A 19,148-nucleotide genomic window follows, 5' to 3' on the forward strand; every position below is an offset into this window, starting at 1 on the left:
TGGAGAAAAGAGTAACAATAAAAGTCTGATTTGATTCTTTAATATCATTTTTAGCCTTCTAATTTAGCATGAAATAAAACATATAATCTCCCTCCACAGTGGCAATCTTGTCAATGTGGTTTATTTTTGTTTTAGACATTGTTTTGTTTTTGTTTTGTTCATATGCTGTTTTTTAAATGATGATTTCATTTCTAAAGGGAAAAAGTTAAAACTTCTGTGGCCCAATGTGAAAAAGTGGTCATGTCACTTAAACCCAATAACTGCTCGTGACACCCTTGGCAGCAAGAACTACAATCACATGTTTGTGATAACTGGCACCAAATCTTTCACATTGCTGTGGAGGAATTTTGGTCCACTTTTCTTTGCAGAATTGTTTTCATTTAGTTCTCTCAGGGGTGTCCAACTCCAGGCCTTGAGGGCTGACAGGTTTTAGGTGTGTTCTTGATCCGACACAGCTGATTTAAATGGATAAATTACCTCCTCGACATGTCTTGAAGTTCTCCAGAGCCCCTCGTAATGAACTAATCATTTGATTCAGGTGTGATGACCCAGGGTGAGATCTAAAATCTGCGGGACACCGGCCCTCAAGGCCTGGAGTTGGACACCCCTGAGCTAGATTGTTGAGCATGAAAAGACTATCAAAGGCCAGGCCAAAGCATCTCAATCTGATTTAAGTCTGGAGTTTGACAAGGCTACTTCAAAATGATCATTTTGGGGTTTTTTTTTTTTAGATAATCAGGTGGACTTGCTGTTGTGTTTCAGATCATTACCCTGCTATGTAACCCAAGTGTGGTTGAACTTCAGGCCTGAACTGATGGCTGCCATGAGAGCTATGAATTCTGCTTTCTACCAGAAATAGTAGAAAGCAGAATTCATGGTTCTGTCAATTACAGCAAGTCATCCAGGTCCCAAAACAGCAAAGTAGCCCCAGGCCATGACAGTAACACCACCATGTTTGACTGCTGGTATGATATTTTACACGAGCTATATCAGGACTCAAACTTCCATCTCATCAGTCCACGGAATATTTTTCAAAAGTCTTTTGGCAAATGTGATATGAACCCTTGCGCTCTTTTTGGAAATCAGTGTTTTTTTCGCCTTGGCACTCTCCCATGGATGCCATATTTGGGCAGCCTCTGTCTTATTATTAACTCATGAGCACTGACCTTAACTGAGGCAACTTAGGCCTACAGTACTGTTGTTTTGGGTTCTTTTGTGACCTCCTGGATGAGTCATTACTGCACACTTAGAGTAATTTTGGTCCACTCCTGGGGAGGTTTACCACTGCTCCAAGTTTTCTCCATTTGTGGATAATAGCTCTCACTGTGGTTTGCGGGAGAATCAACAATTTAGAAATGGCTTTGTAACCCTTTCCAGACTGACAGATGCCAGTGACTTTGTTTCTCAACTGTTTCCTGTGTCACTTTGTCAGACAGGTTCTGTTTACAGGATTTCTTCATTCAGCAGGTGTTGCAGTATTCAGGCCTGGGTGTGGCCTGTGAAACTGAAATTCATGACTTAAAAGGCTTTTTTTCACATAATAAATTAAAACGACATGTTGTATTCGCTTGGCGTGTCTTTGTCTAATATTCATAGTTTGATGAAATGTGACAATTGCAAAATTGCAAAAAAAATGCAAAAAATTAAGGAATCAGGAAAGGAGGAAATACTTTGTCACAGCACTGGATGGTCAAATACATGAAATGATAGCAACAGTTATGTTGGTGCCACATAACATATATTTTACAATCCTATTAAGTTATTGTTATTCTTACTTGTTATTCTCTGGGCTTCAGAGTTTCTCACACATCTCAAAAATAAAGAAATATATTACGAAATGGCCAGATTAAGAGAATGCAGTGTATGTGAATGTAGATTTGCAAGAGAATCAGCAGTACTGAGAATAATGGGTGTATTAGTGGGAGGTGCTGAGTAACAAAAGCCCATGTATCAGGTGTGGTAGGTGGTAGGGCTTTGTCTTGTTCAATGAAGCAGGCTAATTCGACACAGACCTCCAAACTATACATGTGCAGTAATTGTATTGGTAAGGTATGTTTTAAGGTTTTGTCACTTCTGAGTAGTGATGGGAAAAGCAGGGCTTAGACATTTTCAAGCAGTTGTGTTGGAAAGGTTTAAAAACAGTCTGACATCCATCTCCACGGTCACGCCTACTGGCCTGCTGTTGTCATATCTTGATAATGACATTTTGTGAAACAGTGACGCAGACCAGCATTGCACAACACTAAACAAGGCTGCTTATTATATATACCAGATCAATAATTATGGCTAATACGTGCTTTGGAGAAATCGTCACACAAACAAAGAAAGACCATTTTGATTGTTCAAGCCAGCAAGCTGTGACTGTAGTAGACGTAAATTCTGTGCACTGCACAACCAAGCAATTTAGAAAGCAAACTAGATGAAGCAAAGACTGCTGTGTTTATCGTGATAAACACACAGGTTTGCCCCCAGCCCTGGAAAAAAGGCAAATCCAAAGTTTGGGTGTGTTTGGTTGATTTTTGAGGAGTTGAGTCAAAACAGCTTCAGTTCAGTAACTCAAAGAGAAATATTTTAAATAAACAAATGCCTAAATGTGTTTTGCGTCTTTAAAAATGAATTAAAAGGTAACATTCATTAAGTTATCACAGGCTAATTCTAACTATTTGGAACAGCCTATTTCACACTGACCAATACTCTTTAAATGTGAGTAAACGTCACGGTTCAGCGATTGCTTAAGGGAGGATGAAGAAATATTCGTTAATGTTTTTACAACTTAGAGTGCTGTGGGTGCCTTATCTCATGACATGGCCTTGATGTTTTATTCACTCTGTGTGAGGTTTTGATTACACTGAATCTAGGCCCTGAGGCCTGTACCATGAAGCAGGCTTTTGGCTAATCCAGGTAACTTCAGCGTTAACCCTGAATTTTCTGCATTGGCAAGTTTAGACCCTTATTGGGGGTCCTCTAGCACCTCTAAATTTCACCACAGCACCCCTAAAAAAAAGGATACAGCAGACTTTGCATGCTTCGATAGCCACGTTTGCTGTTAATAAATCAGATTTGCATTGCTGTTGGAAAAAGGAGATGAAGAGACAACTGACACAAATCGGTGGTGCAGATTTAAAAGGAACTTTACGTTAAAGATTAACAAGAAAGACTGCAAACTGTTTGGATTACATTAAAACAGGGTAACTGCTGTGACTCAAAAAGTGTCTGCTTTTTGTTTACTAGATAGTGTTAAGGAAGTTAGCTAACGTAGGCTCGATTGCTAGAGATTACTAGCTAATTTGTTTAGTTTGTTAAAGTTTCTTATTCTGGGCTTTATTGTTCATTTCCAAGCACAGAAGGAAACCCTGAGCTATAGTAATTCTTTCCCCCTCATTGTTAGTCATGTTGTTTTTATTTAAATGAAGAGGGGGAAAGCTAAATCCAGGTGAAAGCAAGGTGGTTACCTCTAATTTCAATGTCAGTAGTATAAATTGATAAGAGTCAATTTGGTTGTAAAATCTTTTTCCATGACAGCACAAAGAGGGAGAGAGGGAGAGAGAGCAGGATAAAGACAGGAAAGAGAAAGAGAGAGGGGGAGAGGTAAGAGTGGAGATGTAGTCAAAGTCAAATCCATAGTAAAGCCAAGGCACCCTCTGTTTGCCCACATCCATAATGATGGATTCACATCACTAAGCAGTGTGTTATACTGTTACCAAATGTGGATTCTCTCCAACCTCTCAATAACAGGGTGGAGGGAGAGAGAGGAGAGACATGGTGCCCAAGAGGAGGAAAACAAGAACCCTTTAGCCAAAAAACAAAATAAAAATAACAGGAAAAAAAAAATCACAAAATAAGTTTAGATGCTTTGATGCAGCACACTTTAAAACCTGTCAGTGAACAATTCACATATGATATTTTAATTGACATGAATGATAACATATTACAAGATTTACTTTGGATGGCTGCCACTGCACTGAAGGCACAGAGCACATAACTGTGCCCCATGGACGTTTAACTTTTTCTGCCTTACATACCACATCTCGTCAATCAGTTAAATTAATTTGACTTTGAACTGTTGAGAAGCTAAAGCGATTTGCACGTCTGCTTTATTAAGCTATGGCACAATAACGTTAAATGTGAGGTGGCGGCTGCACATTAGAGCCCCAAAACTGCATTCACATTCACTTTTAACATCAAAGGTGAGCAACAGTAACCCAATAAAGCAGGCGTGGAAACTGCTTTAGTTTGTTACCTCGATAAGAGGTGAACCACCATTGTGGTGCACAAAACCAAGGGTTAACCCTGGCGTTACCGAAATATTTCGTCTTTTCCCTTGTCCAGGTATCTCAATTCTTATCTGTGCACATCGCCAAATTGCTCTTTATGCTGAAAATAAGCTGCTCCGGAGCAGGTTGTTTAGCCTGATCAACAAGTAGGAAGGAATTCAGCGTTTTATGATCAATCAGTTCTCCGAAAACAGCGTCACAATTCCAGGAAGATCCCTCGGAGAGCTCCGTGCGCAGACAGCGGCGTCAAAGTGTCCTCGTGTCTCCCTGACGATCAATAAGAAATAATTAGGGTCAGCTTTATTATTTGAGTTTCTATTTTTTAGATTTATTTCTAAATTTCTACAATCAGCAATTCGGTTGCAGGTGTTGGGGTAAGTGAATCCGCATAACGGAAAGATACCCTGGGCATGTTGAACTACGGGCCCTGCCCTGGAACAGCAGGTTCACAGCTTAAGTTACCACGACGATGTTTCGCGGTTAGAAGTGAACTGCCGTCATTGTTCAAAAAACATACTACATTACGTGATCGAGGAGTTTCGGCAGGTAAACCACCTGTCGAAACTCCTCGATCACGTGTGACTTGTGCGTTTGGAACCACAGTCCGGAGGAGTGTTTCAAAACATCAGCGATTTGGTAGCTCGACACAGCATGAGTGCCCCATCCCTGAGTGCTTTTGCTCCTGTAGGTGCTGCTGTGGTAAAGGAAACAAAATTATCTCTTCTAGGATGAGTCACAACACGCATTAACTGAGGACTTGGTGCTGTATGTTTCTCTGAGTGGTATGTCATAAACTTAATTTTTTTTAAAAATCGTAACAACAAAAACTGGTGTTAAAACAGCACCAGTTGGCATACTGCTTAATTTTATTCATGCAGATTACACTTCTTCAAGAATCCTTCATGTATACCATAAATGATTTTGCTGTTCATGTGCAATTCTAATTGTTCTGTTTCTCTTTGAAATTCCAGTCAAGCTCTAATTTCGGGCACTATCTTTTGTTGATTTACTAGAGCAGGGGTGTCCAACTCCAGTCCTTGACGGCTACTGTCCTGCAGCTTTTAGATGCGTCCGTACTCCAACACAGCTGAATCAAATGGTTGAATTACCTCTTCAGCGTCCCATCAAGTTTGGCAAAGGCCTGGTAACAAGCCATGTATTTGGTTCAGGTGTGTCGGAACAAGGTTGCATCTAAAACAGGGGTCCCCAATCCCAGTCCGCGAGGGCCGGTATCCCTGCAGGTTTTAGATCTCACCCTGGGTCAACACACCTGAATCACATGATTAGTTCATTACCAGGCCTCTGGAGAACTTCAAGACATGTTGAGAAGGTAATTTATCCATTTAAATCAGCTGTGATGGATCAAGAACACACCTAAAACCTGCAGGGACACCGGCCCTCGTGGACTGGAATTGGGGACCCCTGATCTAAAAGCTGCAGGACAGTAGGTCTCGATGACTGGAGTTTGACAACCCTGCACTAGAGGCCAACTTCGGCCTCTTCCTTCCAATATTACTTAACTATTTAGCCTCTTCTGCTGCTCACTCATTTCTCTTCTTTCAGTGATTACTACCAGTATGGAGAATATATTTCATCATACAGTTTTATCTAAAAATAAAAACCTGTTTTGACTCATTCTACTCCCCTTCAAATGACACAGAAACCCAATGTCAGCATTTTCTGCAAAGCAGTGCATGTACAAGTGTCCGACTGAAGGTGGCGACATCATTCAAGGAATACAGATACAGCTTTCAGGTAAAACTGTTAGGATACATGAGCGTGAGCTTGAAAAATAATTGGGGAATTTGGAATAATGATGTTTCTGTAAGTTATATGTCACTTTCAGGTGTGAAGCGTGCTGCCTTACCCAAAAAGAGAAAAATCACATTGTATTTTCCCCCCACACACTGTTTTAATAAAAGGGTTTCTGTGCACCAGAGGCAGACTCTGCTCTGCACTATCAGCTCAACATTTCCAAAGCGCTCCTCTCTTTGTGTTCCAGGCAGACCTTTTGGCTCTGGGGCAAATCATAAGTCTTACCTCATTTCCATGAAAGGTGCGCTCAGTCAGCGATTCTGCTCAGGTCACATCTGGTAACACCCGGAATAGAAAAGGGGGGATGGGGGAGAGGACCACTTTGAACCTCATAGCAGGCGGCAAAATTAAGTATTCCACTGCTTATACAATGCACTTGCCATATTTAATAAAGGCTGGGTGCTTGAGTGATAATGCATCCTGTTGAATTTAAGGAATACAGATGGATCATCTTGTGCCTGTGGTTTATTTTATAAGGGAAGTTTTGTTCACGAGTATAAAAGTGAGTTTCTTACTTGACCTGTAGAGGGCTCACACTGATTTCAAAGTGCAGTTTCGCCTGTGAACATCTGCTAGACTTATGACTTCATCTTAAAGGCCAAGGATGAGTGACACACGTAGTAAATCACTTACTCCGGCTGCACGAGCCAAGGCCAGCTCCGATATGAGCTGTCAGTACGTCAGCGCTCTGAAGGCTGAAAAAGAGAAAACCATGAACACACAGGGTGTAAGAGAAAAATGCATTCATTTTCCTTGTCTAATCAAATAAATATTGTCAGTTTTCCTCTTTAAAAATATTCACTCCACTCACAAATTTGTTTGTGTTTAACAGTGATTTAACTCAACCTTTGCACTCACAATCTCCAAGCATGAACACTAATCATCCTCTCAGCTGGTTACCGCCAGTCACAAAACGTTGTTTCAGCATGTACCTTTGCATGGTGGGTCTGTAATTCACCGCCAGAGTTTTCATGTATAATTTACCACCACAAGAAATTCTTCTTCCATGTATTATTAAATAGAATAACCAGTCATTTGGACTAGGAGCTTTTTATTCTGTGCAATTATGACCACACTGTGCTGACTATTCTGAGAGTTTAAGAGTAGTGAACGTGAGTAGGAGGTCTAGAGACATAATAGAGTGAATTTCATACTATTACTCTATGGTTGTTTTTGCAGCTGCCTGTAGTAGTTTCATTGTTAGAAAGGTTATGTTGCTCACACAGGTGAGCATGACGATGTATTTGGTGTTAAATAAATGCAGGTAGCTGCTCTGATTGGCTGCAGATGTGCCCTAGGGTTGCCTTCAGCCCATCTGAATGTAAATTTCCCAATGGGGAAAAAAGTGCTGTTGCAGATTTAAAAACTTCAACGTGATGTTTCAGAATATTATGAATTTTTCACACTGTAAAAGTTTTTTTTTCTAATACAGATGATTTCTATAACTTTAGCCCTGAGTTACTAAAACATGAAGGCAGGATAGTTAAAAAATTATATTCATCTATTCCTGAAATGTTCACCCCCTCGAGGGTTACTTATATGCTGATTTGCAGCTTCCTATTTTTAATCTTGGACACTCCTGGAGTAGATTTGCATGAGTCACAGTTGGATACATTGCTTATTTTGCTTGTACTGGGCCCTCAGTCCATCCACTGTGTGAAAAAAAAGCAATTTTAGCTTCAAGCCAACTTTCTGTTTATTTGCTGTCCATTTGAAACAGAAGGTTTGAACAGCAAGTGGCTGGGGCTTCTTTCTGTGCTTGAGATAACAATATAAAGGATAACTCATCATAAAACTCTAAGGGTAGGGAAAAAAAAGTCAGAAACAGAGCATAAGAACAGTCTGATATAAACTGACATTTGCTCACTGTTACAGGAAATCTTAATAGGTCCAGTTTAAGACTGATCAGCCAGCAGTAGCATGCTTCAGTGCCACCTTGATGGAATGCAAAGGGATGTAGACCTAGACTGTATAAAACATTGACTGTGACATCAGCCATTATATAGTTTTGGATGTGCATTTTGAAGCCACTCGTTGGCTGTTTCCATGTTTGTTATATGGTATCAGAAGTCATAATTTATTGCCTAATACCAGAAACCTTGGTCAGCAAGGTTGAGACATCTGCTTTAATTAGAGCTAATTAACAGAGTAATACAATACTAGAGTATCATCCACTAAACTGAAGAACAAACTTATTGTGGCGCAAATGCGGTCAGGTTTTGATATTCAGATAATTCCATTAAAAATGCTGCTAAAAGCCCAACAAACATGGTGGAAAGGTCAGTTTCAGTAACTGTAATTAGCCGAGACCTTGCAGATCAGGGGCAGACCAGGGGCATGACTAGAAGGGCGGACCGTCACCCCCCAGGAAATGTACTCATGTACCCACAGTATTTCCCTTAGGAACTTTAAGTATATTTGAATATACAACTTATTAAAACTATTAAGCTACTAAAGTAAGATTATTATTTTTACTTAAAGTAAAAATAAAAACTCTAAATACTTTTAGCACTTTGCAGAATAACTGCCCATTAAAATGTTGTGTTTATATTCTTATGAAGCTCCACTTTTCACATTATATATCTGCAATAGCATGCAGCGCTACACATGAGCTGGATAATCATGTTTTGTATATCAGTTTTCTAGATTTATCAGATATTTCTGACCAACCACTTCTGCTACATTTTTGGTCCGCTCTGTAAAATCCTGGAAACACCAATTTGATGTTGTAGACACCAAATTGTTACAGCTATGAGTTAAATTAGCCACACCCCTTATTCCAGTATCGGGATGGATGAGTTATAAAACAAAAGATTTTCCATCCCAGGGAGTAAATGAGGCCAGTCTCAAATCGCCAATAGAGGAACTGCAGTACTCGTCACTCTCAGTTTCATTTTTCAGTCCTTGAGGTTGTTGTTTGATGCAGACTGAGTGTAGAAGACAACTGAACACCTAGATACCTGATACTGGGTAGGACTGAGCATATACTAAAGCTTCCTAACACACTAGCATATGTACTGCTGCAAATGTTAGCTTGTAATTGGAACTAAATTAGTGAGTTGAAGTAAACATGTAAAGTAAACACTTTTTGCTGATAATGCAAAAACTTCGACAGGAATAAAAGCAAATTTTATATCTTTGGACACTTTTTATGCTATGTCGTATCATACCACAGAAAAGCAGTGTAATGCCTTGGCTTCACTCGCTCCTTTCCCAGAGGCATTTGGTTTTAGTCCTGCCCTACATGACATGCTTTCTGAGTGGCTAGAAAAGGCTGTAATTTACATAGTGATGATACTTTTTATGACTGAATGTATCTCGCTCATATACAGACTTGGGTTTTTGGGCCACTGCAGCATGATACCATATATTTCTTTCTAAATATCATTCCTCTTATGTAAACTGTCATTTACTGTTTCTTTGCTAAATATGCCACCATGCTCGATCAGCCTCTTTAATCAGTGCAAAGGTTCTCAGTTTTAAACAGTGCCACTGTAAAGACTCAGCTCCAGAGGTCACTGCCACTGTGTCCTGTGCTGAAACCACATGAAGACAAACACAATGACCGTCAAGTCTATAAAAGGAGCAGCTCATTGTACAGACAGAACCACAAACTTTATCTTTACCCTATTTTCAGTGCAGGAATGACAAAAATATAGCTGTTCATAAAATATGCAGGAAGGTATTGTAGTTCTCTGAAAGTTTCTATTTAAGGGAGCTGTGGGACTTATTGGGGCATGCTCAAACTGAATTATAAACTCACTGATACAACGTGACGACTTGTTTTATGAGCTAGGGAGAATGTGGAATAGTGTAACCCTGCATGTGAACATATATAGTACATAGACAGAGCCAGGAAGAGCCAGCACAGCATAGGCCAAGCCACATCCTTCCTGGCTATCTTTGTCCACTTCACTATAGATCAGAATTCTGCTTCCTGAGCAGTTATTATGTGGGAATCACCACAGAGCATTAATGCATGTTGTCCATTTATTTCAAATAAGACGCATAAAAGCAGGAGAGCTCTAAATAGTTGCTTCCATGCTGAAGTAACTGTAATAAAAATTCAAATACAGTGAATGTAATTTCACTTAACTGTAACAGACACAGGAACTGATATCAATGTGATTGTGGTGGTTTTATTGTAGAAAGCATATCATGACCAGAAAGATCAGTCAAGGTCATGACACAGCATTCTCAGAAACACACAGCTTTGGTTTCACTGCATTACAGGCCTAAGAAAAAAAACTTTCCATGGCCGACAATCATTAACATTATTTACTGTTTAAAAATATAATTAGCCAAAGAATTGTAATTTATCAATTTTCTAAGAGTGTACAGAGTGTTATATGAACTCCATTGCCATATGTAGAGGCCCCTGTACACTAACTTTTCTTGTTCACTTTCCAGTTTGAACATGTATGGTATGGAGGGATTATTGTCATGGGAAACAAAGCTACTTTAAATGATTGTATTCATAAAGAGTGATTTTTAGGGCTTTTGACCATCCAGGAGAGGAGCTTAAAAGAGTGATAATGAAATCATCTGCAGCCATCTCTGGTTAATTTGTTATGCTGATGAAATAACAATGAGGGTAGATCTGAAGGGAGACATTGAAATCATTGTCTCAGCACATGAATTAACTAATGCTTTTAAAAACTATCACTACAAATCCAACATGAGTAACCTACATTTGGTTAACAGCAAACCTAACTTGATAATATATTTATTATTGTGTATATTTTTCTTCTCTTTTCTTGAACCTTTTTCTAGAAAGGGATGGTTGTGCTGGAAAATTCCAGTAGATACTCTGACCTCAACAGCCATGCCAGGTTCAAAGTCACCTTTCAATTCAGCAGATTATCATTATCATGTGTGCATGTCTAAATGCGCTGAGATGCTGCCATCTAACTGACTGATTACATATTTGCGTTGATGCTTTGAGGGACGTCTCTTTCCAAGCTCCTTAGAACACGTTAAAAGTGTTTTGATTATTTTAGTATCTTTTGGACATGTGAATCTGTTATAAGAAATGCCTTAACTGTTTTGAGAAGCGCATTAATGGTGGTCAGAAAAGATGTTCTCGATGTGCAAAGTGCATCGAAGTGATTGAGAAAAACAGCAAGCACAGGTTGATTTAAATGTAAACATGGATCTATATGCTCATCACTTTTACTCTTGTTATGACCACGTAGACTGAATATCTTCCAAAACCACACATCTAACTCTGTCCAGACGACCGCACGAGTCCAAATATGTGCATGTGTTGCTGTATAGACCATGTTCTTACTTATCTACAGCTCTCCAAGCACATGGGCGCATGCATTTCTATTTGCCCGTCTTTTCACATGCGTGTTCACCCCTGCTGCCCTCGAGCAGAACCAAGAATGTCAAGAGGCTGTGGAGGCAGTGGCTGCGTGGGGAGCGTGACTCAGCGTGGACAATGATAAGGAAGGACAGCTTTGCAGCAGCTGGGCACACTGCAACATCAGACACAGGCTCGATTTGAATATTGCATTAGAGCAGGGGAGCTGTTTTCTCTAACCCCCAAGGATCCGGGGCATTCTATTCCAGGCCAGTGTCTCATTCTGGGCTAACTCAGCCACAGTTTGCTCATGCTTGTCTGTCTGTATAAATGTGATGACATGTTAGGTAGGTGCTACTGTGAGGAGAGGGAAACTGAACTCCTGTTTCATTCAGTCTTCCTAAGTAGTGGCTGACCACAGAGTTGTATTCTGGACCAAACCCAAAACCACAGAGCCCCATGTGTAAAGAGCAGAGAGGGGAGGGCATACAGGCATAAACTAGGCTGAATTCTGAAGGATTGCAGAGCAGAAATAAGGATATAAATATCAAAAAAATGAAGACAGTATTAATTCCTGAGGGAGCTACAAAATTAGCAAATTATACCCAGATGCAAAAACTTCCGAATTTAAACTTAGCCTGTTTTTTGTGGCCTATAGCATATAATGTTTCTTGCTTTCTCCTTTTAAATGGTAATACAGAGATGCTTCGGGGGGATCTGGCAGCTCAGCTCAGCATCATCTAACAAGACAAAAAAACAAGACCACAAAACACGCGGAGCCCCATACTACAGCAGATTTAACCATCAACCACATCAGGGATCGTAAAGATAAAGTGCTACAGTCACACATGATAAAGCTTCTAAAACAACATTGTGCTGGGTTTCCATCTGAGTCACAGCCACTAACAATGCCCACTGAAGAGTCAGACACTTCGGCAACCATGGGAACAATACAGTAGACAAACAGTTCTCTGTAATCAGCCCTGCCCACTGATGGATTCCAAGTGAAGATGTAATTTGCTACACACTTCTATGTGGAAACAACAGGAACTTAGTCTGGTGCAAAAACAAAAAATAAAGGGGGGAAATGTTAGATTAAAGGGCGAAGAAATAGACTTGTGACTGGAATGCCTACAGGTGACTCAGTCTGGACAGGGAAAGTAGATGATTAATAAACCAGAACCTTAAAGGTATAGCTTGTGTAAAATGCTAAGCCTTAAAACAAACTGTTGGACTCTGGAGTATAAAAAACATAATGTTTAGCAAAATCCAGGCCATCCAGATGTGTCCAATCACTGCTGCACTAACACTGAAACCCTTCTTTTGACTTGACCACACTCACAGGGCCTTTTCTGAATGAGCCATTGTCTTGTGTTTGGTCCACAGAGACGAGAAAGAAAGATGGCAGAAAACAACTAACAATTGTTGTTCTTTTGGAATAGGAGCAAAAAGTGGAGTTGGTTGAGTTTCCCCACACCAGCGACTATAAGAAAAAAGGGGGATGGGGCAGAGAAACAAAGAAACATGTCATGATGCTTGTTTGGGAACCGCAGCCCCTAATATCGAAGAGAACAAGGGGATTGTCTGATGTGGCGTGTGTGCATGTGTGTGTTCCTTGGTGGGTATGCATGTGATCGTCATTATATTGTACGGTAACACAAATGTGCACATAATATGCACATTTACAGTTCTGCGTTTGTGTTAGAAAAAAAGATAACCGACACACACGAATGTCATGCATTTCTATCCAAAGATGCTTCTCTAATACGATAATGTCCAAACTAAGATCACTCCAGTGTGCATAACATGCTTTACTGAGCTCTCGCCAAAGCTGAATCTCTCCAACTCAAACCCTTTAACTAACATAGCACCACATTACATACGTGGCCATTAAAGTTATAAGTAGACCTGCTGTGTATGTGTCAAAGCAGCGTTTTACAGAATTTACAATCAGTAAATATTTGAAGCTGCTCAGAGTGCTTTTATTGGCCACTCAACGAATCAAACTTGACACAGTAAAAGTAGATAAAGTAAAAGTAGATAAATAACAGCTGCTTTGATATATTATTAATCAGTAATTTGTTGATTTTTTCCACCCTGTTACAAAGCTTATTTAATAGGTTACCTGAATAATTTACCAGCATGAAATTTCATGTCTTTTATATAAGTGTATGTTATTAAATGATAAATCTTCCACGGAAGCTTCTGGGGTTTATTTGGGTTCATGTGTTGTCCTCACATTACTGCTCGGCTGAATGTAACAAAAGCCTCCACCTAGCACAGTCTAACACCACCAGATATAAAATTAGTGCACAAAGTGGGAGTCTGTGTAGGAGCAGGCTCAGTTTCTCCTCGTTTGCCAGAGTGAGCACTTTAATAATGTTTCCACTTCAGCAAATGCTGTGTTTATGTTTTGTCATTTACATATCTTGATTTTCTCGATTGTCGTATGAAAAATCCCAACGAGAGTTTGATTGATTTTAGCAGAAAAACAAATGTACCCTTTTAATGTTTTAGTTCAAATTAAAGCCTAATCGCTGCAACGTTCTTTGTTCTTTGATGCAGAGTTTTACAGTGTTTAACTTAATTGCCTGATGGATCACTGATGGATGCATTTCTGGCATGTCAGTAATTTTGATTGGCTTTGGTTGGCTGCAGTCTTCTGTTTTGCTTTGCAGTTTAAGCAGTTTCACAGTATAATTTCATAGCTTCTGTCAAACAGCAAAGTGCAATTGATTCAATATTATCGAACCACTAATTAGTAGGGGTCTTTTTCGTTTGTTTAATCTGTCACTGGCATTAGAAAGGTGTTTTACAACGTTTTTGTCACTGGTCAGCTGTGTAGCGGAGGCAGAATAGGACCTAAATGCAGACTCAAAGGCGAGATGTGAACTCAAACACACAGCTTTATTTGTTGGGAAAAGGTGATGTTAAACTAAACTGGAAAACCTAAGAATCTGAATACAGGGAGAGACACACAGCCAGGAGGGAGATCACGACGCTGGACAGAAGAAAACAAAAGGCTTAAATACACAGGGAAACGCGACAGGAAACTCATGGGGAATGCAGCTGGGGCAAATTACACACAACGAGACAGAGGACGCAAAGCTAAACGTAACGCATGAGACATGGTGCCTTCAAAGTAAGAGAAGCAAAGCAAAACATGGCGCACACAGACAGGAGACTACCAAAGTGAAACAGGAAGTAATGGGAACACATGCACAGAGGCGCAGACAGACACGACGGGGGAAACATGGAAAACATTACAGGCAAGGAGGAACAGAATGAAACATGATGGAAGCAAGACACACAAACTCACAACAAAGACAATCACAGCCACACGGACACAGAGGGCAAAGACACAAGGGGGAATCTGATAATCAAAAAGCTAAACAGAATAATCTAAGTACTATAGAATCAATTTAAGACTGTCAAAGAGGACTTAAACAGGAAACATAATACCAAATTACAAAAACACAGGAAAACTTAAACTGCAGGGTCAAATGACCCAGGATCACAACTTTTGTTTTTTTAAACCTTCGCAACTTGTCAACCATTTACTTAATTAAAAGAATTCCAACGTTTCCTGAAAGCTGCGACTCTATGCTTTTCAGTGAAAGTAAAAAGTTGCTGCTTTTAGAAACCGTTAGAATTTATTTATTTATTTATTTATTTGTTTAAAAGTTATGGTAGTTTGACCTAAACATTTGACCTAAAATGGGTTAATCTGTATGGTTGCAACACAGATACCTGATATTTTCTGCCAAGTCACAGATTAATAAAATACTAGAATTTCACTCACCAAAGCAAAGAATCCTTGGGCTTTTAATAATCTTCCTAAAGCTACTTCAAGAATCATCAGCGCCTCAGAGGTTCAGATTATCTGCCAGCCACCAAGGGGCCACAAGAGGAACTGCATTTTTGGTATTTGCTGCTTTATTTGGTGAGAGAAAAATGATTACTAATGTGCAAAGTTTGATGAAGAAATATCACACATCGCATTAACTATAAAGATGTAAACAACTTTGATTACATCTTCATACTTCACACTCTTACCTAATAACAGCTCATCCAAGCTGTCATTAGGCAATAGGTGTGGTAAACCTTAGACAGACGCCAGTCTACTGCAGGGCTTACATATCTCTAAAGTTGATTTAATATCAGTAGTTATTAAGAAATTTACAGCGTGTTTAACATGCTGTCCTACTTTTTGTTTGTGGAAGAATGCACTCAAGCAAACTTTCCCCCTTCACATATCAGAGTCTCAAATCTACCGATGACTGACAGTCCTAAAGTCCGTCTCAAATCAGGTCGACAGGCGTCTGTCAGTTATGAGCACTTGATCATTCCCATCGGCTCCATTAGCGGTAACCTGCATATGCCGACTCAGTCATTACAGAACAAAGTGCAGATACAAAGACAGAGGAGGGCTTGATTCAATCAAACACCTAAGCATTATGAAGACCAGACACACTCAACATGTGTCAAGCAGAACACCAGGGACTGAAGGAAGGGGCGGGACAACACAAACACCCTCTTCTTATCTCTTCTCAGTCCCCTGCCTCCTTTCTTTCTCCTTCTTTTTTTGTTTTCCTGCTGACACAGCTGCAAGTCAGTCAGGTTAGACTCCCACTCGGATGAGCCTCATCTGTAATGTGGGCGTGCGTTTGTTCAAGTCATAGAGGCTGAAGAGTTAGGGTTTGTAAGAGAGGCATGGACAAATAATTCAAACGAAGCACATTATTGTGATCCGTGAAGCAACTTTCCACAGGTTTCCAAAAACACTTGTAACCTTTCAAGGAAACATTTCCTGCTGATTAATAGACATTGTTTTTACTCGGGTTATTGTCCTGAGAGTCAAAAGATAATAAAACTCATGCTGCCTGAAATTCACAAGGAAGTGAAGTAAAAGCATAAATTCCTTATTTTCCAGTAATCGTGATTCACAAAATTTCCTCTAGAATTCCTCTCTTTCACATGACTTCAGTGCAACAATGAAGTATTTCTCCCATCCATGTGCATTTCCTTTCTGAATCCCATTACTTTTTCAGGCTAGATCGATGCTCTCATGAGTAAATTTCCACTCGCCATGTCAACAAGTGGAGGATTAAGGTGTCAAGTAGGTAAATAAAGCCTGATACGTAATAGATACTTAGGACCTTTGGTTTGTGTGTTCTGGGTTGTGTCACTCATTCTCCCAAATGAGGTTGTCTTACTCCAATGAGACAAACCCAGAGAGCGCTGCTGTTTCCTGTTTATAGCCTCTGTGGGTAATGCTTTGTCTCTGGAGACAGCTCAGAAACCTCCAGCTGATAAAAGAGTAGAAGGGTTAAGAATAACATGAGGACCAACACATTTGGAGTTGCAATGGTGTTTTTTTTGCCACATCTAATCTCTTATTAGAGATATCAGGACAGTAATCTTGTTGTTCTATCTGAAACATGGTGCTACTTGTATACTTTTTTTAGACTTGTGTGTCTGTTTTGAAGAGTGAGTCCAGCTCCTTATTCACTTTTGAGCGCTTTAAACCAAATCAACGTGAGTGGGAAAGGGGGCAACGCAAACATAGGTCAAATCAAGTGTGTTGTTTGTGAACTGGAAACTCACACAGTTACGAAAGACAAATGTGTATAAAGGTTTTAAAAGGCACCGGCATCTTCTGTGGATTATAATGGAACAAAGTCCAACAAGCCAAAACTGCAGAAGACACAGACCAAAGCAGACATGTGACCTTTGAAAACAACCTGTGACCAGAAACAGAAGTCAAGCCTCATTCAACATTATTCTGAAGCACAAGGGTCTCCAACCAAGACTTAGCTATAGGCCAGCACACGCTGCTGAGTTTCCCCATAAAACTGGACAGCCCTGGATTTTAGCACACACAGTCCCAGTGGGAACCAAATTCTTACCTCTCCCTGCTCAAAGATGAACAAAATTAATAACAAAAATAGTGTTTGCCAGCCAGTTTTTATGGTGTACCCTTCATCAGCACTATTTGTTGTGATTTAGCTCAGCTGATTTAACCTTCTAAGACCCGAACTCTTTCATGTCATGCATGTTTGATTTCTCTTTACTATTTGGGCTGATTGGCACCTTATGAATGTAAAAACAAAGAATTACCTGATTTTTTTTTTTTTTTATACATGATTTTTGTTTCTGAGAAAAATGAGATCCACATATGAGGACATTCGTTTTAAATTTCGATAGAGCAGTGGCAGTTTAATGTCCTCGTAAGTGGATATCAGGCCCTTTAGAGCAAAATTTTGTTTTTTGGTCTAGACAACCCAAAATGTGATTTCCACATATGTGGACGCCAGGTCCTAGGAAGTTAAATTATTTCTAAACTGGATGACAGTATTACTAATATCAAATCTGGCATACTGAACATTTTCCCCCATTCCCTTTCCTTAAGAATGGCTCTTTGACATACGCCCTTCCTCTGAGACCATTTCTGATGAAGTTTCAGTAAAATGTACATCAACTAAAGGGTCAGATGCATCTCTCAGGTCCTGGACGATTTTCTATTGCTTAAGGACATGACTTTCAGATACTGTTCATCTGCTATAGATATTTTTTTCAGGCCTGTCACTTCTTTTTTTCCCTCTTCTCGTACCAATTTCCTCAATTTCCCTTTTTGCTAAAATATCGCATGCTCTTGACTAATAGCTCTTTGAGAATCACCCTGTTGGTGCAAAAATACAATTGTATGCCTGTGAAATTGTTATATTAGGCATTTTGGTAGAACTATAGAAATGTTTTTGTGACAATCTGATGGCAACAAAGTGCCTAAAAATACAATTTAAATTTGTTCTTTGCCTATTTTATGTGTCTGGTTCATCACTTAAATTAGGTGCCATTTTTACACATGAATGATTCATTGGCCAGTGTTAAGTAGTTAAACAAAAAGAAATAGTCACATATAAACAATGGACAAAAAGTTAGTGAAAAAGCAGCCAATGTCCAAAGAAAGAAAGACCTTCAGAAAGCCTGGAGAACAGAGAAGTTTATAAACTTCATAAACTCAACACCATCTCAAAATCGAAAAGCAGCCTAAGGGTACATCTTTCACCATTTTACAGTGCGATGATTGCAGACATTCCCCAGCTCTCTGTGAATGGTACTCGTGGCCATAGATCAGTTATCATGACAATTTGCATGATAATGATAAAGAAACTGACCTCACAGTCAGTGGGCTAGTTTCAGTCACTATGCAAATGTATAAGGCTGGGGAAGCCTGCATTCAGCTGAGACTTAAGAAGTCACTTGGATGAGTGACGAAACCTTAACCCACTGAAAACGCCACGTCCAGATGAACAGAATCAACAAGGGTTTTACCAAGAAACTCACAAGAAAGTCTGGCTACAAGAGTTTTGCAAAGTACTCTGTTTGCCGTTGTGCAAAGCAGAGAAGCAGGTTTAAACTGCCATTTACAACTAACAGTTTAAAGGCTACTATGACTTTATTTTCTTCCAAAATTAAATATATTAATTTTTTAAACTGTGATTATTTTTAATAGTTAGCTTCTGCGCTATCATTTTATATACATCCTGAGAAAAAATGGACTGTAATCTATACAAGATAATCTTTACAATATGGTATACTACGCCTCTGGTCAAGGAGCAGTGTTTTGTTAATTTATCACTGCCCTCAAGCACTGACAAACTTCCCTTATTGTTAACAATTGTGTGCTGGGCAATGGTCCATGTAACGCTCACATAAAGAGTGTCAGTGTGTTAGATCTGGCATCAGAAGCA

At 39.6% G+C, this 19,148-nt stretch overlaps 1 long non-coding RNA gene across 2 annotated transcripts; it reads right to left on the bottom strand.

Annotated features, from left to right (window-relative positions):
* Nucleotides 1–3,265: 3,265 nt before the first annotated feature.
* On the bottom strand, nt 3,266–6,779 carry LOC120732659. Of its 2 annotated transcripts, XR_005695623.1 has the most exons (3): nt 6,605–6,779; nt 6,315–6,364; nt 3,266–4,541 (listed from the first exon to the last, which is right to left on the bottom strand). It is a non-coding gene; the product is annotated as an uncharacterized LOC120732659 (long non-coding RNA). The 2 variants fall into 2 exon arrangements; XR_005695622.1 differs by having other exon boundaries at nt 6,315–6,779.
* Between the last annotated feature and the right edge of the window lie 12,369 nt (nt 6,780–19,148).

Source organism: Simochromis diagramma, unplaced genomic scaffold (assembly GCF_900408965.1).
Source record: "Simochromis diagramma unplaced genomic scaffold, fSimDia1.1 OVJJ01000361.1, whole genome shotgun sequence".
In the NCBI taxonomy this organism is placed as follows: Eukaryota; Metazoa; Chordata; class Actinopteri; order Cichliformes; family Cichlidae; genus Simochromis; species Simochromis diagramma.